This window comes from Diorhabda sublineata, chromosome 3, assembly GCF_026230105.1.
Source record: "Diorhabda sublineata isolate icDioSubl1.1 chromosome 3, icDioSubl1.1, whole genome shotgun sequence".
Lineage (NCBI taxonomy): Eukaryota > Metazoa > Arthropoda > Insecta > Coleoptera > Chrysomelidae > Diorhabda > Diorhabda sublineata.
The window spans coordinates 12036967-12064336 of NC_079476.1; the positions used below are offsets into that span (position 1 = coordinate 12036967).

The window sequence follows — 27370 nt, forward strand, 5'->3', positions numbered from 1 at the left end:
TGACATCTGCAACATTATACTACACGATTTCTATGTCGATGATCTTCTCACGGGAGCCAGTACAGTAGATGAAGCAAATAATATTAAGGTAAGGCTTTCTGAACTCTTACTTGAGTATGGTTTTCCTCTAAGGAAATGGAAGTCCAACATGAATACTTTCGAGCATGACGCAGAATCTGAGATTCTGCATATAGGTGATGAAGCTCAAAATAAAACTCTAGGTCTACTCTGGAATCCTTCTGCTGATTGTTTACAATTTTCCATCAACATCTCTAATTGTTCACAAAAAATTACAAAGAGACAAATACTATCCTCTACTGCACAAATATTTGATCCGCTTGGATTATTTTCTCCTGTCACAATTACAGCCAAAATAATCCTACAAGAACTCTGGAAATTAAAAATATCCTGGGACGAATCTGTACCTAGTGACCTGCATACTACTTGGTCTAACTATTATTCTCGTTTACTCAATATCAACAGTCTAAAAATACCTAGACAAATTCTATTGTCTAATTGCATTACAAAACAGTTACATGGGTTCTGTGACGCATCACAAGCAGCATATGGTGCATGCATTTACATTCGCTGTAGCGATTCGTTAGGAAATTGCACTTCTAATTTATTGTGTTCCAAAACACGCGTAGCACCACTCACTCATTACTATACCAAGACTTTAACTCTGTGGCGCTCTTCTGCTGGCAGTTTGTTGAAAAGGTAACATGTGATTTTCAGCCCAATGAGATTACCTATTGGACTGATTCGTCAATTTGTATAGCTTGGATAAATTCTTCCCCACATATTTTAAAAACCTTTGTAGCCAATCGCGTATCACAGATTCAGAATTTAGCTAAGGCTGAATTATGGAGACACGTGAATACCACGGACAATCCTGCTGATTTACTATCACGTGGAATTAATCCAACAGAACTAATAAATTCTAAATTTTGGTTTCACGGACCATCATGGTTAATAAAATCAACTACATGCTGGCCATCACACGACCTAACAATGGACAACACTATTATCATCCCAGAAGTCCGCACAAAGGCTTTATCCTTTGCTAGTTACATAAATGTATTTGATACTTACATTATTTCTTGTATCAAACAATTTTCAAGTTTCATAAGACTTCAGCGTATCTTCGCGTATGTCTTACGATACACTCACAACGTTCGACCCAAAAATAAAAACTCCAAAAGATTTGGACCCTTGACAACTCATGAGCTTGACAACTCTTTGAATTTTTTGGTTCGTTCAGTACAACGTCATCACTTCTCCGATGAGTACTATAAACTGCTCAACTCTGAGCCACTATACAAGGGAAGCAAACTTCTTACCCTAAATCACTTTTTTGACCATTCTGATTCCATAATACGGGTTGGCGGTCGCTTAGACAATTCTATTTTTAACTATGCCAAGAAACATCCAATCATTCTCCCCTACAAAACACACTTAACATTAATTTTAACACGTTCTGAACATATAAGACTCTTACACGCAGGCCGACAAGCTCTTCTCGCTTCCATTAGAGAAAAATTCTGGCCACTATCTGGTCGCAGGTTAGTGAAAGACGAGATTGTGTCAGATGTTTGAGATTTAATGCCAAACCACAACAATACCTTATGGGTAACCTACCCTCACCTCGTATCACGCCATCCCGTCCATTTTCTGTCTCCGGTGTAGATTATGCCGGACCATTCCTACTTCGAGATCGGAAAGGAAGGAATCCCAAAATTACCAAGGCATATGTAGCATTATTTGTTTGCTTTGCTACAAAGGCCCTGCATTTGGAAGTTGTAAGTGATCTCACTTCTGAATGTTTTATCGCCTGCTTATGGCGTTTCATGTCTAGACGAGGTAAGTGCCATGAACTCCATTCAGATAATGGAACTACGTTCGTTGGCGCAAATAATGAACTCAAGTCATTTCTTAATATTAACAACGAATATATCTCAGACAATCTCTCCAAGGAGGGTGTACAGTGGCAATTCATTACCCCACAATCTCCTCATTTGGGAGGGATATGGGAATCTGGAGTAAAATCTACCAAACATCATTTGAGACGAGTAATGGGGGACGCGGCTCTTACTTTCGAGGAATTTGTTACAGTATTGTGTCAAGTAGAGTCCTGTTTGAACTCCCGACCACTCTATCCACTATCTAATGATCCAAACGATATGAATCCTTTAACTCCTGGGCACTTTCTGATAGGAGAAGCATTAACGACGATTCCTGAACCGAGACTCCTTGGTATCAAGGAAAACCGACTATCACGTTTTCAAAGAACACAACAAATTCTGCAACGCTTCTGGTCAAGATGGACCAAAGAATATATTTCACATCTTCAGACCAGAGTTAAATGGAAGATAAACCATCCTCAACTACTTCGAGTTGGCACCCTGGTCATAGTCAAAGAAGACGGCCTTCCACCACTAAAGTGGAAACTCGGACGAATCCTCCAAATCCACCCCGGTGTTGACAACATCATACGTTCCGTAACTATCAGAACTGCAACAACGGAGCTGAAGCGTCCTGTAGTCAAGATATGTGTTCTACCCAACCAAGATTAATTCATTTTGAAACTCTTAAGGCGTTTCAAGGCGGGGACCTATGTTAGTGTTGAATATCTGGAACGCAGCATATTTGACAGCTCGAACGTAAGTACGAGGTTGCCGCGAAAAAAGAAAAAAGAAGAAGAACATTGACATCAATAAAAAACTGTAATTGCTAATAGTTCTGTTCATAATTTTTAAAAAATTATTGTAAAAAATCTGTACTATCAAATATATTAAATTTGTTACTTTTGAATACGTGAAATTCTCAAAATCTGCACGATCCCACAACAGCTGAGGAACGGCGTCGCTGTGAAATTGTTCGTAGTGTCCATAGTCTTTCAGAGCTCACTGAAAAACTTATCGAGCTGGGATTTAATATTTCTCGAAGCGCTGCTTACATTCGACTGTTGCCTGGATGTGCAGATATGCGGTAGACTAAGCGCCACGTAGGTCTGTACTGGTGAAGTGAAGGTCACTAGAAACTGTAGCCTCAATACTTACGAAATCTCATGTGAAGGGTGGGGAGTCGAAAAATCCTAAAAAATGTCTCACGTAATTTATGGACGCCCCCTTACTGGTGTTTTATGGGGTACAAGAGTCTGTTTTGGCCTATTGAATTGACAAGTTTCACAATTTCTTACATAGTTCTCAATATCTCTAGACATTTTGAGCCATATCACAATTTTACGTGCTTGTAAAGTTGGCCAAATGTATTAATTTAAACATACTACTTCTAAGTTCAGAAGAAACAACAATCTCTATGTTGTAAAATAGCAAATTGTCAGAAAAATATATGTTATGTCTCAAGTTAAAGGAATATTTCAATTCAGAAGTCAACTTTTTATCAGTGTTGGGCTATGAGTTATACAACAATGTTTTACTTGTGATAAAATCGAATCATTATTAACAGCACTTTGAAAAATAATTTTCTTTTCTGCAGACATCGCTACAGTTAAAGAGAGTGTATGAACAGTGTATTCTAGTTCTGTATCTAAGGGAGTCTCTGATTTAATATAAGATCAACTTAATGCATCTGCGACAAACATCTTAGAACCAGGTAAATATCTTGTGCCTAAAAGTTTTTCAATAACTGAAACAGCTTGTACATTTTTTTTAGAAGGTTGTGTTCCATTTTTTGTTATGATTTGATCTATTAACAATGCCATTTTATATTGCAGCTTATCAAAGTTAAATTTTATATATTTTAAAGATCTTTTCTAATATTTTTTTAATTTAATTACAGATTAAATTGCTTTTCCTTCCAGCTTAGCTAAAATTTCGTCACACCTAGGAATAGTATAATGCTCTCGACAAATATATTTGTTCAATGGTTTTGGATCTAAACACAAACAAAGTAATCCATCAGAATTCTCAACAATCATCAATGAATTAATCCAATCAGTTGGATACTCAACTTTAGAAATTATACTTTTTTGTTCAAGATCATCTAACGTTGATTTTAGTTTTTCATTAAAGCCAATGGTACCTTCCTTTGTGTTTGTATACCTGATATTGATTTTCTTTTAATCTAATTTCCACATAATCTGAAATTCATCCGAAGCCCTTAAAAATGTTTTTAAAATTTTTATTTTGAACTGCACTCACTCTAGATATCATGTTAAAATGTAAACAATCACCTAACTCCAGTGAAGACCCTGACTCTAAATCAACTATAAAAAATTCAACATTTTTAAATTGACTTTTATAAAAACACTCAAGTGTTATGTGACCTAGAGGTTTTGATTTAAAATTTCAATAGGAAATTATTGTCATGGATGTTGAAATAATTTTAGATTTATCAACATTGAGATCATTAAAATATTTCAAAGGTACAACGCTAGATTCAGCTCCTGTTTCAAGCTTAAACATAATGTCAATTGTCAATATTGTTAACAGTAATAGGTTCATACCAGCCATTGTTTTTAATATTTGGCTTATGCTCATTAATAAAAATATAATTCTCAATACCTGCATTGTCCCTACTTATAATATCTGAATTCTGAGTTTACATTGCCCAAAAACCTGTACTTCTGATGTTAGTTTCTTATCTCTCTTCATCTTGTTCATTTAACCGATATTCTTCCTGCCTCCTGTTTTCTGGCTGTTTGGAATTAGAATAATTACCTCGTTCTTACACTTGTTTTGGTGATGTTTGTCCTTGAAAAAAAAAACCTTAGCAAAATGGCCTTTACGTTGACAAATTGCACAAGTTTGATTATAAGAGCGGCATTGTTTAGGTTGATGACTAAAAACACATCTTCCACATTTGCGTAAAAACTTAAGAGCATCAGCTTCTTGTGTTTTTTCTATACTACTTTTTAATAACTCAACATGTTTCATTGTAACTTCAATACTCCTACAATATTGAAACATCTTGTCTAATGACATTGATGGTTCTCTTAATAAGTGTCTGAACCTATTTATCCAGAACACCCAGTACTATTCTGTCTTTTATCATCCTCTCTGCATAGCTGCTTTTACACTGACCCTTTTCACATACAAACACAAACAAACAGTTTGCTGCTTGAGTCTATATTTTGACCTTCTTTTTGCTGTATGCTGTTAAATTTAATTGTTTTCATACTTACATTTCTTTGGGTAAGAAATGATCATCAAAACAAAATAACACATCATCTAGTTTTGAAGTTTTGGTTGTTACAAATGTATTATAGATATACAAGAATATTCAACAGCTACTTTTATATTTTCCTCAGTAGTGCTTTTTCCTGAAGCTAACAAAATATTTCAAATCTTTGCTTTCATTTGGCTCCTGTACGTTAAACGCTTCCGGGGACTTGAAGTATTCCATTTTTCACTACACTTTTGATACATCCGTACGATTTTCTTATTTTTAACTTCTCGTTTTTTATTATATTTATTGGAGGGAAAATGGCTTCTGTCTAACTTTTATTTTTTATTCTTTTTAAACTATCGGCGATTTTCGACTACGCTTCTGACACCATGTTTCGTTGTTTATTGTTCAATTGCTTGTTTTATTAAAACTATATTTATTTACTAGTAGTTTTATTTATTAGTACTTCCCTTATCAGGTTTACTAGCTACTATGTTTTTATCACTGTCCCCTCTTCTTTTTTATCTTTTGATAGGATCAAAACTAAATAACTAAAAATGTATAAAACTTAAAAATATAGCCAATTTTAAACGTGTCAAGTAGCTAAAGCAAGATACCAAATCAAGTAGCTAAATTTAGTTACTTGTATGGTGAAAACAACTTGAAATAGTACTTGCGCAAATACCTAATTTAATAAACTGTTTAGTCAATTGAATAGAAACAATTTCTATTTATTTGAGTAAGTAGTTTCTCCCACCACTGCTTTCCGGCAACTAAAACGCCGACTAAACGAGTGGACAGGTTGCTTCAGTCTAGTTTTTTAGTACAGAGTGAGAGGATTATTTTCGTTTGTTTTGGTAGCGTGTTAAAATGTCTCGTTAGAGTGAAGCGACAACATTAAAGTTTGTAGAATATTGTGAAAGGCGATGCCTATGAGGCACAAGGGCTGCAATTTATAAAAATAAACAAGCTCGGGATTCGGCGTATAAAGAAATTGAGGAGATCATGGGCATAAAAGGATTCGGAGTGCCTGAAATGAAAAACAAGATACAGGCGTTGAGGTCAACTTAGTCTCAAGAAAAAAAGAAAATAAGGGATTTGATGAAGTCGGGAGCAGGATCGGAAGATATTTATATTCCCAATGTAAAATGTTTCAAGGAAATGGACGCATTTTTACGTAATGTAGAGGAAAAGAAAAGACCTTCACAGGATAATCTCCTTGTAAGTATATTGTAGCATTTATATTAAAGTACAATCAAAAAATCATCCACTGCTGCCATGAGACGACACCTTCACCCATAAAGTATTGGCAGATTCGGTTACGTACTTCTCTTGCATGTCTTAAAGAATGATTACTTCCTAAAGTTCTTACAGACGACAAATGTACATTAGTCTCATTTCTTCAAGTACCTAGTCTAATTTGGCCGCTTTGTATATCTCCATCGACAGATCCATTTGGGATATAAGTGTTATAAGAAGTTATTTGCAAATAGTTGTGTATTGCGCAACAGCCTTTCATAATTTTATCAACAGTTTCTGGTAAGCATGCTATAGGCTTTTCAAAAACACGAAATCTACTTACTATAATTCCGAAAGCATTCTCTACTATCCTTCTTGCCCGAGGAAAGTGATAATTAAAAATTTTCTGCTCTTCCAAAAGTGATATTGGATTGTCTTCTAGAACATCCAACATTGATATGGAGAAAACAATAATCATCATGCACAACAGCTAAGAGAGAATAATGCTGATAGAACCCTTATAATTAAAAAAATTCACCCCCACAATTTCCTGGTGTATGAATCGTCATGTGTTTCCCAACAATCGGAACGTAACATTCTGTTCAATGGTACCACGCGAAGAAGAAGTTAATAAACAACAAGGAGAAAATCCAGCAAAAACAATAACTCCACCAACGAAAAAACAAGTTACTGCAGTAGTTAAAGATCTAAAACGAATAAGCGAAACAGTCACACGTGTACCTACGAATACGAATGAGAATCAATATACAGTTTTTGGTAGTAGCGTTGCTGCACAATTAATGACATTAAGTCTGATTTCTGCAATACAAGCACAGGAGCGCATACAGTCTGTTCTTACAAGTTATAAGCTTCAGGATCTCCATGGTATACATCCGATACATTTGCATACACCACCAGGGCCGCCTCGAGGGCGGAGCGACTGGGGCGGGCGCCGCGGTGAGGGGGGCGCCGCGGCAGCGGCAATGTGTAAAGGAAATTCGTCCTGCAATCCTGTTTATCGTGGGTGCACAAATATATTCTGCAGAAATATTCTTGTGTCCGCTAACTAACTTTTCTTACAATGTTGTTTTATTTCTTCGTTTATGTATAAAATATTATCAATCAATCAAATCAAAATGCATATAGCTGGGCGCCCCTTTGAAATTTCCGAAATATTCTCTGATCCGGAGTTCACTCTCGGAAAAATACCTGTGTTTGATTACAAAATTTGGAAGTATCTGAATAATTTCCGTCCCCACGCAGTAAGCGAGTCGCCATTATAATACATGCTTCACCTACAATATGTTTTATGCCGTGCCAACCTATTCCGCAAGTAATAGGTATCAAACTCTTAAGCTAACTCCCCCGGGAAAACTATGGAATCGTCCGTCCACTCATGATCTAGAGTTGCGCACTGCCGACTACGCATAAGACATCGCCCACTCGCACGCGCGTTCCTACACACACATACGTCACACTACACTAGTGGGAATCGCCATTTCTAATCGTGTGTGCCTATTGCATTTGTATTTCGACTTGTTTTTTTCGTCTTTTCGAATTATAATTTCTTTTCTGATTCTTACAGTGACACATTATAGTAATTTTCAGTAGTGTGGGTTAAAATACCCATAGTGAGGAGGCTACAACTGAAGCGTTGCTTAAAAAAGTGCCAAAGCTGACATCATATTTCGTTCCTAGTTCTTCATCTGTGATGAACGTGAGTAGAACTAAGAAAAACCATCCATCCCAGATTCTAATCCTATTGATGAGATTAATGTGAGTGAAGCTGACAAAACATTACCAGTTTCTTCTCCTAAAACAACCGTTGACCAAATCAATTCAGATCCATCCTCTTGGCCAGAATTTATAAACAAAATTCCAAAAGATCAGCTAGTTTTAAAAGGTCCCTTGCCATCGAATGCTGAAAATAATTACCCAAAAAATGCCCAAAAGAGACATTTTTCTAACGATTACCAGTTTCGCTATGCAGAAAATGGAGAAAAAGTTAAACGTAAATGGCTAGTATATTCTGAAGGCTCCAACTCAGTCTCACTGTTTTTGTTGTCGACTTTTTGAGCCTAACTCAAAATCACAATTTGGGCAAAAGTCAGGTTTTAATGACTGGAAACACCTCTCTGAACGATTAGGTTTACATGAAACTTCACCTGAACATTTTAAATATACGACTATCTGGCTTGAAGCAGAGTTACGGCTAAAAAAATGTTTCCATTAATCAAGAGCTAATTGAACAGATTATGCGTGAGACCCAAAGATGGGAGGAAGTTTTTAAGCGCCTTGTAGTTATAACCTTGTATTTGGCAGAACATAATATCGCTTTTCGAGGTTCACCCTCAAAGTTGTTCACAAAGAATAACAGCAATTACTTAGGTATAATCGAGTTGATTGGGCAATTTGATGGTGTAATGTCAGATCACTTGCGGAGAGTAGCTAATAGCTCCTCCCATGTGACTCTTTTGGGAAATAACATTCAAAATGAACTTATTTGTCTTTTGGGGTCCGAAGTAAAGCAGCTGTAATAAAAAAATACTAAATCTAAGTACTTTTCTGTAATTTTGGACAGCACACCAGATATAAGCCACAAAGATCAAATATCCCTGACAATACGATATGTCACTGAAGAAGATGATGTAAGTGGTAATATAGGCGTGGAAGAAAGTTTTATTGGCTACAAAGTTGCAAAAGAATCAACTGGAGAAGCTCTCTCAGAACTGTGATTTTAAGAGATTGAAAATTGCAATTTGGACATGAATGACTGTCGTGGACAAGATGACGACAATGCGGATTTGCACAATTTTTGGAGGATCAACGAAACGGTACTGCATAGTTAGTGAACATGTTCAGTCATTATCTCTAAAACAAGTTTGTGAAACTCGTTGGGAAGCAAGAATTTCTTCAATCCAAGGTAAGTAAATCTAGTTAGCAAAACATTGCAAGTGAAAATGGCTAACATCTGCCAAGAAGCTGCTTGATAATTGTCAAGAATTCCTCTCATCCTTCAGAGAAAAAGAAGCAATGATATCCGCTAAGAAAATTGCCGAAGAATTAGAAATTGAACCGGTTTCACGGCCGAGAGATTGAGGAAGAAATCAAAGCAGTTTTCGTATGAAGGTTCAGATAAAGTTAGTGGTACCATGGAAGAGCTTTTTAAGAGAGATATTTTCTTACCCCTTGTTGACAGTGTGACTACATCTCTTAGAGAACGAACCGCCCAGCTAAACAAACACCATTCTCTATGGGGTTTTCTGTACGACTTGAGAAAGCTGCCAGAAAAAGAAGAAGTGATAAAGAATTGCTTAAACCTTCAAGAGTTCTAACATTCCAAAATATCAGTGACATAAATGGAAAAGACTTGTACAATGAAATTATTCATGTTAAAAGTATAGTGAACCATGAAGAAGAAAAATCGAGTAAAGTTTTGTCTACTATCAAGGTATTAAAAAGTATAGAATCACATGACCAAAAGGACCTATTTACTAATTTGTGGATTGCTCTACGTATCATGCTGACCATCCTCCTGACTGTGGCGAGTGCTGAGCGAAGTTTTAGCAAACTAAAACTTATTACAACTTACCTTCGCTCCACTATGAGTCAGGAAAGGTTAAATGCCTTGGCTATTATATCTATAGAAAATGAGGATGCCAAATAGTCGGAGAGCTAGTAACGCACGTTTCATGAAGTGCTTGATGCACCTTGAAATTTTTTCATTTAAAATCTATTGGATTGAAAAGCAGATGTACCTAAGTTGGCTTGACCCACCAGGTAGTGCGCATCCTAAAAAGGTATAAAAAAATATAACCCAAAAAAAGGGCTTGATTCATCAGCCAACAACCAGTAATTGAAAGTTTAGGTAATTTTAAAAATACAACTATTTAGGCAGACACTTTTGAGGGGGTTTCTATTTAATAAATCCACCCCAAAGTTGATTTTTTTAAAATACCATATGAAGTGTTTGATTCACGCTGCAATTTTGATAGCGTCTTAATTAAATATAAAAAAAATTATCTACAAAAAGCCAGACACTTTTTCCGGGGTTTAATTGTCGGCAAACATCAAAATAAATCTTATTTATAATAGAAAGAGATGCTCATACAATACATTCTACTACATACACGTGCATTTTTCTTTCAACTTAACCTCTTACAATTTTCTTCTTCTTTTTTAAGTATAAGGGAAGCATTATATTTAAGTATCACAACACCCTCTCTTAATGCTGACCTTACTCTTAAACATTTATAAATATATATATATATATATATATATATATATATATATATATATATATATATATATACTGAAAGCAAGAATATTAAATGGTTGGAAATCGGCAAACTATCAGAAATGAAAACTAAATCAATACCTTCTCTTTTCTAAAAGATTATACAAATAAAAATTTTATCCCACATTTACCAACAAAATAATCATCCTAAACCTAATCCCAAAACTTTGCAATTCCTATCTTAATTAACCAATCCTAGTCTTAATGTATTCAAACAAAATTGGTCCTTGTTTTGGGCCTTTGTTAAAATATCTGCCAATTGTTTTTTGCTATTAATATACTCCAATGTCATATGCCTTTTATTAACATCACATACAAAATTGTATTTGAGATCTATATGTTTCAATCGCTTGTTGTTCTCAGGATTTTTTATTAATGATATACAACCCAAGTTATCCTCGTATACCTTGAAACTGTCAGTAACTACATTAAAATCTATTAATAGTCTTTTAAAATATAAGCAATCCCGAACTGCATCACATAAAGCAATTAATTCTGCCTCAGAGCTGGAAAGTGAAACGCAGTTCTGTTTTCTAGTTACCCATGCAACTATATTCCCGAATACTTTAATAACAAACCCTGTGATTGACTTCCTATCCAAAATATCTCCTCCCCAATCTGAATAGTACCCTTTAGGTATCTCAACAATCCAAGTTTCATTAATATTTTTATCTTGATATCTGCTAAAATAGTTGATTGAGAAACATATATCAGGGCGTATGCCCAACATTAAGTACATTAGACACCCAATTAAAGGTTTTACAGGTTTAGTATCTAATTCATCATTTTCACATGTGCTAATTTTAAATTTTGCTTCCGCATGGTTTACAATTGTCAAAATTAAAACGATTCAAAATTCCCTTCACATATTTTTCTTGACTCAACTTTAAAATGCCCTTTTCCATGTTGTGGTCAATTTCAAGCCCTAAAAAATATTTCAAGTCTCCTTTGTCTTTCATGTCAAATTCTTTCATAAACATATTTTTATATATTTCCAAGGTCTGCAAGTCCGGTCCTGCGAACATAATATCATCTACATATATTAATAGATATAATAAATTGTTACCATCCTCTTTTGTATAAAGGCAATAGTCAACTTCTGATCTTTTGAATCCCAAATTTATTAAATAATTATTGATTTTTTGATTCCAGCACTTGCTTGCCTGCCTTAAACCATAAAGTGCCTTGTTCAACTTGAAAACATTATTCTTCTCGCATTTTACGCCCTCGGGTGGTGTAATATAAATGTCTTCTTTTAACTCACCATTCAGAAATGCTGTTTTAACATCAAATTGCTTAATAAAGGTTTTGATTAGCAATGGTAAATATATTTTCCATGTTTCATTCTTATTTATTGAGTCCAATTCTCTCTGCATTGCCTCTATCCACATTTGTTTGTCATGTCTTTCGTTTATTTCTTCAACACTCTGCGGAGCGTTTTCTATGTACGATATAGCATCAAATGCCATGAACATTTCAAAGTCTGAATACTTCTCTGGCAATTTTATTCTCCTTTTTTCCTTTACATTACTATTATTTCTATCTACATCCAGATCTAGTTCTGCTTCTTCATTTTTCTTCATATTATATTCCTCATCGAAGTCTTCAACATCTTTTCTATTTTCTTCATCATCAATGCAGATACTTATATGTTTGATTTTAAAATAGAACTCATTTTCATTAAACTCTACATTTCTTGATACAATGATTTTCTCTTTTTCTATGTTCCACAAACGATATCCAGTGTTGGTATATCCCATCATTATACACTTTTCTGCTTTGCCATCAAATTTATCTCTAAACTGTTCCGGAATATGGGAGAATGCTGTGCATCCAAATACTCTTATATTTTTAATGTTCGGTTTTATACCGTTCCAAACCCCTCAGCTGGAGTTTTATTGTTTAAATTACTGTGTGGACTCCAATTTAATACATAGGCTGCCACTCTTAACTGCCTCATTCCAAAATCGTTTTGATAAACCAGCTTCTTCTAATAAAGCTCTAGCTTTTTCTACTAGACTTCTATTATATCTTTCATTTTTCCCGTTCTGTTGAGGAGAATATGGCGTAGAATAATCTATCACTGTTCCATTTTCACGACAAAAATCACTAAATTCACCTGAAATATACTCACGACCATTATCGCATCTTAACACTGACAATTTTAAGTTAAACTTAGCCTGTACAGCATTAACAAATTCCTTAAAACATTTAAAAACTTCATGTTTACCTTTTTTCATAAAAACTTGAACAAAATTAGAATAGTAATCTATAAATGTTACAAAATACTTTTCTCCCTCACGACTAATGGGTGTTATTGGACCTACCACATCTGAATGTACTATGCCTAATATCCTAGTTGCTCTGATCCTGGTGTTATAAGTTAACCTCGTCATCTTACCCTGTATACAAGATTCACAAAAATTGATTTTATTGATTTTCAAATGTTCTAGGCCATTGACCATATTTCCTTTAATTAGTTTTTCCAAATTTCCATTACAGATATGTGCTAATCTCTTGTGCCATAGTTTTAATTCGTTATTTTCTATTTCAGTGTTTAAGCATTCATTAAAATTTACCTCAAAACTAATTTCATATAATTTGTTTCGTTTTCCAATCCCTACTAATTCTTTATTGCTATATAAAAATACTTTACCCCTTTCAAAAACTACTTTGATGTTGCCAAGTTCCAACTGTTTTACGGACATCAAATTTTGTCTAAGATTTGGTACATAAAATACATTTTTAATAATACATTCAATTCTTTTATCATATACATTACTAAATACTTTAATATTTCCTACACCTATTGCTTCAATAAAATTATTACTTTTGGCAACCGCTATCTTAATAGGGTTATTCAAAATCATATAATCAGAAAAATAGTCCTTACTGTTCACTAAGTGATTTGTACAACCGCTATCGATATAAAATAAAATGTTTCTGTTACTTACAGATTTGTCTTCTTCAGTATTATTTTGAGTCATGAAACATATACCTGTGTCAGTGTGTTTTTCATGTTCAGCTAAATTACCTCTAGGCTCTTCTGTTTCTCTTATATTGCCATATCCTGTTCTGTTACCTCTAGTACTTCTTGATCCATTTCCATAGTTGTTAAAATTTCCTCTTTGGTTATTAAAGCTTCCTCTATAATGTCCCCTTTTATTGATCGGAAACCCTCTGTATCTACCTCTTCCTCTGTATACATTACTTCCATTATTATTTCTTCCACAATCTCTTTTATAATGCCCTTTTTCTCCGCAGGTGTAACATACTCCTGTGTTTGCCATAAATGCTGCTGGCTTTACATATTCTTTTCCATTTTTGTTCAATTCTGTATCACTACTTGCTTATCTTCTTTCTATTTCAGCACGTAATTTTGTTTTTACTAAATCTAATGTTAAGTCTTCAGGTGGTATATTTTTTAAAATGGTGATTACTGTCTCCAATGTATGGGGCATTGCCATTAATAGGGTACAAACTAAATCTTCTTCCTTCAAATCTGCTCCTGTAACTTTCAACTGACGCACTGTTTCATCAAATTCCGTTAGAAATATTTCTAGATTACTTGGTTCTTTAAATTTCATACCCATGAGTTTCTTTCTTAATACCATTTGGCCTGGTATACCTTTTTTCTCATATCTCATCTCTAAAGTGGCCCACATCTTATAAGCAGTATTCTGTTCTCGAATCAATTCAATTTGTGCATCGTTCATGCATTGTACAATATAAGATTTACATCTATTGTCTCGTTTTCTGGCTTCTTCCTTTTGTTGAACATCTGTGTAATTATTAGGGTTATATTCTGTAGTTATACAATCTAAAACTTCTTTTTCCATAAATAATGTCTGCATCCTAAATTTCCACGTGTGAAAGTTATTGCTGTTCAGTGGTTCAATATTAAAACTATTCTTGAATGTTCCATTGTCTGCCATTTTTTTTCTTACAAAATTTAGTATTAATTTACGGGATGCCTGGGCCCATAACCTGTTGTTATTACGTGAAAATCAAACTATTCTTGTCTTGATGATATATTTATAATATATATTTTACATCGTAGCTCATACAATACATTCTACTACATACACGTGCATTTTTCTTTCAACTTAACCTCTTACAATCTTCTTCTTTTTTTTAAGTATAAGGGAAGCATTATATTTAAGTATCACAACAATAAAATATATAATTTTGTTCGCAAAAATGAAATGTGTGTCGTGTGTGATATGTAAACAAAAAGATGGTGGAAAGATTAATCCATTCACTGAAAGTACATTAAATAAATGTCGAATTACATTAAAAATTCGTCAAGAATACAAATTAAAATACTGTGATGTTTACCATCAGAATTGTCTTATTCTGATGGTACGCGAATTTTACAAGTTTAAAAAAACAATACAAGCAGAATTTGTCAGCAATTTCTTTGGAATCTCCTTCTACATCAGGTATTTCATCAAATTATATATGTACTTCTATTACTAATAACATAGATCTCGAGTTTGCATGAATAATTGAAACAACTTTTAATTTATATTGATTTTTCTAGATATTCCTCCAAGAAGTGATCAAGTCGTCGAAAACGAGGAAATTGTACAGACGGTTCCTAAACTTGGAGACAGTGTTTTTTTTTCAGATAATCTTCCAACAACTCATCAAGTTGCTGAAAATATTAAAATTGTACAGACGACACCTGAACTTGAAGACAGTGCTTTATTTTTAGATAATATTCCAAGAAGTGATCAAGTTTTTGAAAGTTTTTGAACCTCAAATTCAAGAGAGTGTTAGTCACACAGACAATGGAACTCAGTCTGAAAGTCAAGATGGTCTCGGCCCGAATCCAAAACCTGTAACAGCTGCACCTGATACATCAGAAAATACTGATGTTTGTGTTTTTTGCACCAAAGCTCGTCGGAAAGTGAAAGGCAAGCACGTGCCATTATACTCTATTGAAAAAGATGCACTGATCAATACTCTTCAAGCATATAAAGAATTCCTGGAGGATACAATAGTATATAATCAATTACAAAGCTCAATAGATGTAAAAGCTCACCGTATTTGTAGAGTTGAATACCTAAATTCCTTACGTAAGTATGACAACAAACCAAAATCCGAGTATTATAAGAAATTAGAATATCGCGATAAAGCTTTTTAGGAAGTTTGCTTTTTCATTGATGAAAATATTGTTAAACACAGAAAATGTTTCTTTTTCTCTTTTTTATGTCAATACTATACGGATACCTTAAAAAATTAGCTGTTAAAAATGGAGAGGAGTTTGAAAGCAATTTAGGAATAAATTTTTTCGAGCAAAAATTGAAAAGAAAATACGGGAACTTACTTGAATTGACTTTAATGCACCACAAAAAAATTGTAGGGCCTAAGGGTCGTTGATACAGGAGAGAGACATTGTTCGGAGTGCTGCAAATATTTTACGCCAAAAAATACTTAATATAGAAAAAACGCCATTGCCAGACATACGTACATCGGATGTATTGAAGGGAGAGTGTTCAAATCCGCAAATATTGAAAGACTTCTATTTAACATTGCTAGCTGGTACCCGTAGTAAACGGAGAAAACACATTCAGACAGATAGAATTAGTAGCTCATTGGCCGAAGATGCAATTTTTAACGTCACAAACGGTAAAATAAAAACGAAGAAGCATTTGACTTTAGCTATGACGTTGAAGAGTTTAACGAATAGTCGGAAAGTCGTTGAGATAATCAACAGATATGGGCACTGTTCAAGTTATCATGTGGCTGAAGAGTTGGGAACAGAAACTTATGCTGCTAGCCAACGATCAACTACATGTCCGAAAGGTATCGTAAGAATGAAAGGATTACATACTGGGTCTTGCTTTCGATAACTTCGATCGATTTGTTAATATTTCGTCTGGTAAAGATACTCTTTCTGATACTGTTGGTATCATTTACCAAAATGTAGACCGTATTTTGGAAGAAGATGCAGCAGTATTTGATGAAGAATTATCATTAATTCCAGATGAAGCTTCTGAGAATTCTAATCCATGTGAGACTTTGGCAAAAGGTGGTCGGAAGAGAAGAAGATCGCTTGAGGTTATAACTCCAATTATTGAACCTTACAATAAAAAAATTAAAATGTCTGAGACTTTAATTTTGAATATTGATGAAGAATGTGCGTCAGCTCCAACTACATTAGAATTAGCTCAAACATTTGACGTATTATGGATGCTTTCACATGCGCTGGAGATTCCCAAAACACCCATGTGGTTTATAAAAGATTCTAATACCACACAGCAAAAAATATGTTATTTAACACCCATAAATGATTCACCAACTGGAAAAGACATAGTTGTTCAGACTATGAAGGAAAGTCAAAAAATTGCAGAGGAAATAGGGGAAACATGTATTAATGTCACTTACGATTTGGCAATTGCCAAAGTTGCGATGCAAATACAAGCAACGGAAAAGCTTATTATATAATATAATCTATTCATTCATTTGGGTGCTTTCCACATAATGTTTGCATATTTCAAAGCAGTTGGCAAATTTATTGCAGGCTGTGGATTGATGAATATTGCTGTAGACACTGGATTATTAGCTTCTGGATCGGTCAATTCATTTTTAGATGGTAAACATTTCAACAGGTGCAAAAGATTACATCTTTTAATGGCACTTGGCTTAGAAATAATGAATTTTCGGTCGTTTCTTAACAAAAGAAACAAAGACATTGGAGAAGATTTGCGTTCGGAACTCATGCACTTTGGCGACGGTCTATCATCATTTTCAGATTTAATTGGCAATCGTGAAATTTCAGAATTGATTGAATCTTACATGAAATATCGGGAAGCTTGCGTGAATGGCGACTTTGGAAAAACAGCGCAGTACTATATGATGTACATTCTTTTTGTTAATAACTATTTGACACTAAGTTGCAGTATCAGAACCGGAGACTTCTCGTTGTATAAATATATTATGCCACAGATCACAAATCTTTTTTTTTGCTTTCAATCAACCGAATTACGTACGTTGGTTGGTTAAATATCACAATAACTTAGTTAATGTTGGTGCGATTAATCCTGAAATAATGGGAGAATTGAAAGCAGGATACTTTGGCATACAACGCACTGAAAAGTCATTCTCTAGGCAACCGATTGATCTCACACTCGAACAAACAATCAACCCCGATGCTGCGAAACGATTGGTTGGGATAATTATAATTAATTTTACCAACTCAATTTCAGCTCGACAGTGATGGTGTTTGAGTAATCAGATTAGATCAACAATAATTTCATACACTTATGAGGCAACTGGCTTACGAAAACATCAAGACGTTACCGCTGATTTATAACGCATGTCAATTGGAAAATGAGTCTGCTACTAATGTTCTTATAAAATCATGTGATACTGATGTATTAATCATCATGATTGGCAATATGGATAATCTAAAAAGTGATGGCATACATATATACATGGAGTATGGAGCTGCTAATAAAGGACGAACTTTAAATGTGACACAGGTTCACATTGAATTAGGGCCGACAGTATGTGATAGCTTATCCGGATTTCATGCCATGGCGGGATGTGATTACAACCCTGCATTATTTAAGAAGGGCAAAAAAAGCCATTCGAAATTATTAAAAATAATTCGGATTATCAGAAAGCACTTGCTGACATTGGAAAGTTAGATGTCCCTGGATTACAATACGAAATGTTTGCAACACTTGAAAAATTTGTCTGTGAATTGTAGGGCTACAAGAACGTTACAAATATTAATAATGCGCGCTTTCAAAAGTTTTGCTCTACTTACAAATCTAAAAATACAAATGAACCTTTTGGAAAAACTTTGATCAAATATGATGCGTCAAATTTACCACCGTGCAAAGCAGAACTACATCAGCACCTTTTGCGGACACAATACATTTCAAGTATTTGACGAAACGCTCATCTGAGTACTCTTTGTTGCCTGGAAGACACGATTGGACTCTAAAAAATAACAAATATGAGTTTAAATGGTTTGAGGGTGATTGTATGCCAAAAACCGTTTTGGATGCTATAAAAACCGATTCAACTACCGAAAACAATCCTAGCAACGAAGGTTTGTATCTTCTAATTTTCTTCTTTTTTCACATATTTTATGATGTCATTATGTAAATTATGTTTGGTTTTTTTTCAGATGATGAAAGGACTTTTTACAATAAAGATGTATTTTCGAGTGATGATTCGGAAGAAGAAGATTCAGAGGATAGTGGTGATGAGGACGAAAATTGAAGATAATTTCCTAGATATTTTTATAAAGTATACTTGTAGAAAATAATTAAAAAAAACAAGTTATATTTACCATATTAATAGTGGAATTTTAAAATATAACCTCACAGTTACCTTTTTCTAATACGAAAAGCTTTCAATTCCAATTTTTCTAATTTACCTAATTGTACTACTTAATCATTACTTAAATGTATAACTTAATTATAACTTAATCTCGTGAAATAAAAAACTTAAACATAATTTATCTAAATAAATACTTTTTTCTAATTCTACTCATTATAAAAATTTAAATGTACAGCTGTACAAGACACGTGACCAACAGCCAATGGGAGCATAGAGAAAGACCACAGCAACGGTGGTGATCGGCGCTCTCACTCACATCTGCCGCCTTGTGCAGCATCTCTTTCTATTATAAATAAGATTTATTTTGATGTTTGCCGACAATTAAACCTCCGAAAAAGTGTCTGACTTTTTGTAGATAATTTTTTTTATATTTAATAAGACGCTATCAAAATTGCAGCGTGAATCAAACACTTCAAATGGTATTTAAAAAAAATCAACTTTGGGGTGGATTTATATATATATATATATATATATATATATATATATATATATATATATATATATATATATATATATATATGTATATAACCCCCTCAAAAGTATCTGCCTAAATAGTTGTATTTTTAAAATTACCTAAACTTTTAATTACTGGTTGTTGGCTGATGAATCAAGCACTTTTTTTGAGTCATATTTTTTTATACCTTTTTAGGATGCGCACTACCTGGTGTCCCAAGGTGGGTCAAGCCAACACAGGTATATCTGCTTTTCAATCCAATAGATTTTAAATGAAAAAATTTCAAGGTGCATTCAAACACTTCATGAAACGTGCGTACTAGCTCTTGAACTAAAAAAATTGGACTTTAAAGACATTCTTTCATCATTTGCTAGAGCCAAGGCCAGAAAGTTTGCTGTAAATGCTTAAAGAAAGAACTATAAACATTTGGTTTACAAATTCAAGAAATTCATAACCTGAATGTTTTTAAGAAAAGTTTGGTTTGTCATACTTACAACAAAATATGTATCACACTTCGTAAATATAACAAAAACAAAATCAGTTACATTCCGGTGATCGTAGCGATGTATCGGCAAGTCTTAGTTATGAAGAATCAATTGGAGACGATATTTCCCAAGCAGATATTATAAGAAAAGCTTTTGTCAACATTTAATATGCTTTCTTCATCGATAACTCAAAAATACACATTTTTTAAAAATACATACCTTTATTTTTTACGATTTTCAAAAATAACAAAACGAAATAACCTCTGCAACGTTCTATAACTATTTCCTGTGGCCAAATAGGACAATATAATTTCCAGTTTTATCCAAGCTGAAATAGCCGAACTCATTACCGTGTTGTTTTTCGTAATTTGAGCCAGTAGTATTTCAAACCGTTCTTTACTCATTCTCAACCAATTTCTATATTCTGGTGCGTCTTCAGCTGATAATTCTCTTAACAAAGTAGAAGAAGCACCATATACATCTCTTCAACTAATCAATTTTCGTACTCAACAACGCTTATTTTTATTTTTCTTCATTTCTTCTGCAAGTGTTTCTGATAATTCACCACATATGTCCAATATACAATGCCGTATTGCTGCACGTATTTTTTCAGCCATTTTTAATTCCACAGTACTAAATGACAACTAAACTGGAATACTTATCAAAATGTAGACACTCGCTAAAAAACCGAACTCAAATTTTAGTTACTGGCTTTAGTAACTTGCTATAACTACTTGATACTTGTAAACTTGGCATAAGGAACAAGTGACTGGAAGAAGCGATAAGAAAAATCAAAATAGGAAAAGAGAGCGAAGGTGACAAAATGTAAGCGAAAATGATAAAATATTTAAGACCAGGGTTAGCTATTGAAAACATCCCATTTATAATGGAAATCAAATAAAATATCCACCCTGGGAAAGAAAATCAATTGATACCATTGCATAAAAACGAGAATGACCTAATGTGCGAAAACTAAAGAATAATATGGTAATTTTCGATTGACTAAAAACATATATGACAATCATAGAGACACAAAAAATATGGAAATACACTGATAAGGAAATGGAGCAGCATTGGAACAAAAAAGGAAAACAAACAGTAGATAACATACACATATTAAGGGTATTAATAGAAAGGGAAATAGAACAGGGGAGTGAATTACACATTACATTCATCGATTTGAAAGCTAAATTCGGCTCAATAGATAAAATAGAATATCAAAAGAGTTTAGGATGGAGATGGCGGTAAAACAAGGAGATATTCTTATCTAATCCTTTTATATTTATTGTCGTAATGGATAGGATCATAAAAATAATTAAAGGGAAGTATAAACTATAAACTGGAGATAATAATTGGCTACAGAAACCTAAAACTAGTAAAAATAGATGGATGAGAGATATGCAGATGATATAGTAATAGTAACAGATACATTTAAGAACATAGAAGAAAAACTAGACGTATGGATAAAGACAATAAAATACATAAGAATGGAAGTAAATATCAAAAAACGCAAAAGGATGGTAGTTAATTTGTTTTTCCTAAAGCGTCTTGATTTTAGGTCTATTCTGATTTGAAATTGTTTTTTAATATTTTTGAAGACAGGAAAAACTTTGACGTTCAGACTACCGTCAATTTTCATCAAAATATGATGTGACACTGACAATTTGCGTATTTATAGTTATTAATCAATAGATCAACTACATCATGAGTATTAAAATGAAAATGTCGAAACGACAAATGTTCACCTGTCTTCAAAAATATGAAAAAAAAATAGTTTTAAATTAGAAGGATCTAGAATCAAGACGATTTAGAAACATTAATATATCAAAAGGTATAAATAATTGAAGGAATAGATATAGTGACAACATTTGAATACCTAGGAGTCATTTCACAGAAGATGAAAAAATACAAATAGAGAGCGAAAACAGGAAAAAAGAAATTAAGAGGACATGAAAATAAAAGTAGGTAATGAAACCTTGGTAATGAGTAAAAAAGACACAGGATAGCAGCAGAGATAAAACAAATAAGGAAAAGAGCAGGATGGATTTATGAGAAATTATATAAAAGCTCAAAAAGAAACCAATGGGAAACAAAATAGTTACAATAAATATCACAAAGCCTAATGAAAAAGTGACTAGCAAAAAACATAAGAAAAGAAGGAAAGGAGTCATTAAATTAAGTAAAAGAGTTAAATATTGAAAAATAAAAACTGGAGAAACTATAAAAATTATATGAATCAATAAGTTATTTTCTATGTAAATTTTTAATTCAAATGATTCGTGAAATTCCGTTAAATGCGGTTAGTATTTTGAGAGTGACCGTTTGAGAACACCGCATATATTTGTTACCTTTTTTATTTCATTTTTATTAAATCTTACAATTATAAATATTAGAATTAACATTTATTTTATTGGATTTTAATAATTTTCAAACATACGTAGAAATTTATGTATTAAAGTAGAATTAAATAATAAAAGCTACTAATGCAAAAAATTATTTAGTTCATCGGCAACTGTCATACCAGGGGCTACAGCTTAAAAATTGCGAACGAGTTTTCTTGTTAAATAAATTAAAAATACTTTAATTTCAAATATACATTTCATTAAAATTATTATGTACGAATAGATACTAATTTTCATAATTTACCAACATATTTATCTGACGTGAAAAAATGTTCAATCCAAATTTATTATTTGCCGTTGAAAATACTGGCAGTATAAATTAATATCATATTGTATTATAGGTTTTAACCGTTTATTCGGAAAGAGGTCAACTAAAATGAACAACTGACTTACAGTTTAAGAACTAAATTTTATTAAAGAAATTTCTGTTTTAAGCAGATTTAACAAATCAATTACGACTACTTCATATGGCCGGTTGAATCACCTGTGTGAATGTTCTGCTCAACTTTATACCTGTCGTTTGATAGAACTTCCACTATTATAAAAGGTCCTCTGAACTTAGGCAACAGCTTTTTACTTTCTTCGGTTTCTAGATTCTTAATGACCTTCGTTAGCTCCAAATCTCCAATCCTAAACATTTTTGTTGGTAGTCTCTTCTGATTAAAGGTAACATTTTGTTACAGTCTATTTTTCTCTAACCTTTTCGCAGTTTCTTTACGAATATTGGTGACATCGATGATGCTTTCGGACCTTTCAGTATGCATGTCGTTATCCATTTTCAAGAGAAATTCAAATAAAAGTTCTGCAGGCGTACGTTGTGTAATTCGGTGTTTATTTCAGGAGTACCAAAAATAGTAAATATTTAATTTACTACTTCTAACACTGACTACATACATTCCCAAGACCACCACCAAGGTCTTGGGAATGTAAATTTCGAAAAACCGTTCACAATTACTAATTTATTTTTACATGGGTTTCTGAAGGGTTCCAAATAATTGATATGAAGAGTATGGTGTGATCTGGCTTATTTGGGTAGGGAGTCCAAATAACCCCTTTTTTACCGCTATTGTTCTGTTATTGGTAGAATATAACTAATACCGGTTTTGGGTAAATATTATTTTTCAGAATATTTATAACTTCCATAAGTGATTCAGATCATTTCCAGGAAGAATTTTTTTTAATAATTTTGTAAGAGGAGCCGGTATACTGGCAAAATATTTGATGCATTTTATAAAGAATCCCATTAATCGCAAAAATTGGCTCAACTGATGTTGGGTTTTGGTAAAGGAAAGTACGGCTTGAGTATTGACTGTTGATGGGGCTATTTGATCGTACGGAATTTCGTATCCCAAATAAGTTATTATTTTTATTAGAAATACTGATTTTGTCAATTTCAATATTCTGTTAATATTTTCAAAACTTATTCCTACATACTACATCATTCTTCAATTGTTTTGGATGGTTTCAATATTTCGTCCAGGTATTGTATCGCATTGAATAATCAATGGTTTAAAAATTAAGTTCATAAATTGTTGAAATACTGATGAAGCATTACAATATCTTCTATGAGCTGCATAGGAAAACTATTTTTTTGTAATTTTATTCAATGCCTGGTAATCTACCACTATTCTTTTCTGATCGTCTTTTGTATTAACTAATAGAGCTGGGTGAATCACTTTCCCGAATTATTTGAACATCCAACAATTCCTAGACGGCGGTACAAATAATTTATTTATCGTTTTCGGCAAAACTGTGTGAGTCAATGGTGTATTTGTTACCAATTCTATAGTCAGTGAGGCTGAATGTGCTTTACTATATTTTATGTTTATTAATCATAAGGGAATATCCGACCTATTCTTGGAAGTCAACAAGTCGTCAACCTAATAGTATATGTTTTTGTTTTCCATAAAATTAGCGCCAATTAATATATCACTGTCGATACTATCGTTGGCTGTCACTGTATATTTTGTGAAACATGTTTGTTCCAACCTGCTAATATAGATCGATCTCGTCACGGTTATTGGAATTGTTTGAATGATATTATCGCGCAATCGCCGACTATGCACGGTTTTTGTAACGATCCAAGGTTGGAAGGGAATTACTGCAGAATCGATTTTAGATAACCCACAATACAATGTGTCAATTGTCTACTGACCTAAGCTATGTTGATTCATTTGTTCCTGTAACGTATATATATATATATATATATATATATATATATATATATATATATATATATATATATATATATATATATATATATATATATATATATATATATATATATATATATATATATATATATATATATATATATATATATATATATATATATGGATAAGTGTTTATATGAGGACAGTATAAGTTTAAACTGTATAACATATACGGTATAAACTTATACCGTATATACCTTTCCAGTGACCCCAAATACACATGTTTATGAAAATTAGGTCTGTGAAAATCAGAGATATCGACCACCAAATTGGATTGCTCATATAACATCAATTTTCCAACCATTCTATCTTTTACTTGCACAAGCTCAATCCAACTATTTATCCTTTGCTGTTTTTACTCATTTCATCATACCTAGGTTCTTTTGTAAATTTATACATACCCATTGCACAATACCTAATAAGTACCTTTTGCTTCTTGATATTACCTACCTATTTAATATTGAAAAATGAATAACTGGAATTCGAACGTTACAGATAAAACCGCGTTCTAAGCGATAACAAAGCTCTTCGTAGTACAACAGTTCACAAACACAATCTTTCACTACGGAGGCGCTTCGATATAAAACTGTCAATTTCACTTTCGGGTGTACGCCGCACGCGGTAGCCTTTATAAATAAAATTAAATCCTTTGACAAGAGGCGGCGCGGGCGCGGCCGGTCAGGTGAAAGGAGCCGCCGCTTGAGAAAAAGGATACCGCGAGCGGGCGGCCTTTCAGGTCAAAGGAGCCGCCGCCGCCGCTTGAGAAAAAGGATACCGAGACACTATTTAAGCAAACAGCCGCATTTCTCCATTTCATTTCGCGACGTGCGATGATACTGTTAACACGTGTATTGAGCTATTTGCGTCATAGTTATTATTTTTGCTAATTTTCGTCAGGTAGGAAAGTAATTTAATTTATTAAAAAATGGCGGCCGAACAACGAATAGCTGAGATGAAAGAAAGATTTTATTCAAAATTACAAATAAAAAGAGAAGCAGCAAATACAAAAAATCGCACGTTTATTGAAAAAAATCGTTATGAACAATTGATAGAAGAAACAAAAAATGCAAAAACGGCTGAAAAAAGGCTTCTCGGGATTACTGGCTATTGAAGCATTATGATGTTATAACTGTTGGTCAGAAAGATAAGTTTATTTTTCCTGTGGATGCTACTACAAATAACAATATTATATACTACGTGGCTGATACTGAATTATTTCAAATACTTCACGACGCACATCAAAGTATCGGCCATGGAGGACAAGACAGAATGCTGATGGAGCTTTCTTCAAGATATAAGAATATAACTCGCCACGATGTTGAACTATTTTTGCAACTTTGCGAACCCTGCCAGCAAAAACAAAAAGGGATTGTCGTGAAGCCCATACTTTCAACAGAATTTAATTCTCGCTGTCAAGTAGATTTGATAGACTATCAATCTCATCTAGACCGGGATTATAAATTCATAATGGTCTATCAGGATCATCTCACAAAGTTTGTCATATTAAGAGCCCTGAAAACAAAACGCGCTGAGGAAGTAGCGTACAATTTACTGGATATTTTTACACTGATTGGTGCACCAGCCATCTTACAATCGGACAACGGTCGAGAATTCGCAAACCGAGTGGTCAGTAATCTTAAAATATACTGGCCGAACTTAAAAATTGTGCATGGCAAGCCTAGACATTCCCAAAGTCAAGGGAGTGTCGAACGAGCTAACCAGGACATTGAAAACATGCTTACAACTTAGATGCAAGATAACGATAGCGAACGTTGGAGTGATGGTCTGCGATTTGTACAACTCATGAAGAATAGGGCGTTTCACTCAGGAATCAAAAGAACACCTTATGGAAGCTCTTTTTGGGTCGAAAATAAAAGTTGGCATATCTTTGCCTTTTGAGGATACTCACAACCTGGAGAGCGAAGAAGATTTAGAAAAAGTGATGAAGTCATCTTCAGAATCTGTAATAGATGCGGCTGAGACATCAGAAACTGAAACAGCTGACACTCAACCTCTACAGGCACCAGATCAACAAAACGCTGCACTCGATAGTTTTAACATCGGTAAGGAAGCTTCAAATGTCCAAAGTGCGCATGATGAACACATGGCTATCCCAAATACTAAGAATGTTGTTGAGCCTACGAATGTCGAAAATCTTCCTTGTGAGGTAAATGATCAAGCGTTACATGATCCGAATTTGGTATCAGTAAGAGATGAGTCATTGAGTTGTGCACTTATATGCTGTATCTGTTCCGAGGAGACAGCAGGTGGTCATTCGTGCAGAATGTGCAATAGGCCTATTCATACTATTTGTGCTGCTCCGGAAGAAAATATTGCAGAAGGTTTTGGATCCAAAGTTGCTTGTCCTTTATGCGCAAAAAACGCCTTTTCGATAGAAAACCGCATCAGAGCCAAAGAGAATTTGATAGTACAAGCTCAGAAAATGCTTAAAACTTCTGAAAAAAAATTCCCTCCCGTATCGTTGGGTACCACTGTACGCATTCCTGTTCCAGAAGTCGATAGAGGTCGTGGTGATGCTCGCAATATACTGGCTGTAGTATTACACAAAACTGATGACGATCTATATCAACTAGGCACAAAGCAAGGCGTTGTCAAGACTTTGTATTCAAGACAACAGTTCACTGTTTGCCATCAGAAATTACTGCAAGAAGAAGACGTCCCCAATCTGGAAACGACACTCTGTACAGTTGCGACTTTAAGCTTCTTGAAAACTTTCGTTATGATTATCTGACTTCGAAGTAGACGGTTGGGGATCTGTTGGTATGTGA

General features: G+C 33.7%; 1 pseudogene; it reads left to right on the forward strand.

Moving 5' to 3' along the window:
- Positions 1–6135: 6135 nt before the first annotated feature.
- Positions 6136–7439, forward strand: LOC130441658 (uncharacterized; annotated as a pseudogene).
- Positions 7440–27370: the final 19931 nt, after the last annotated feature.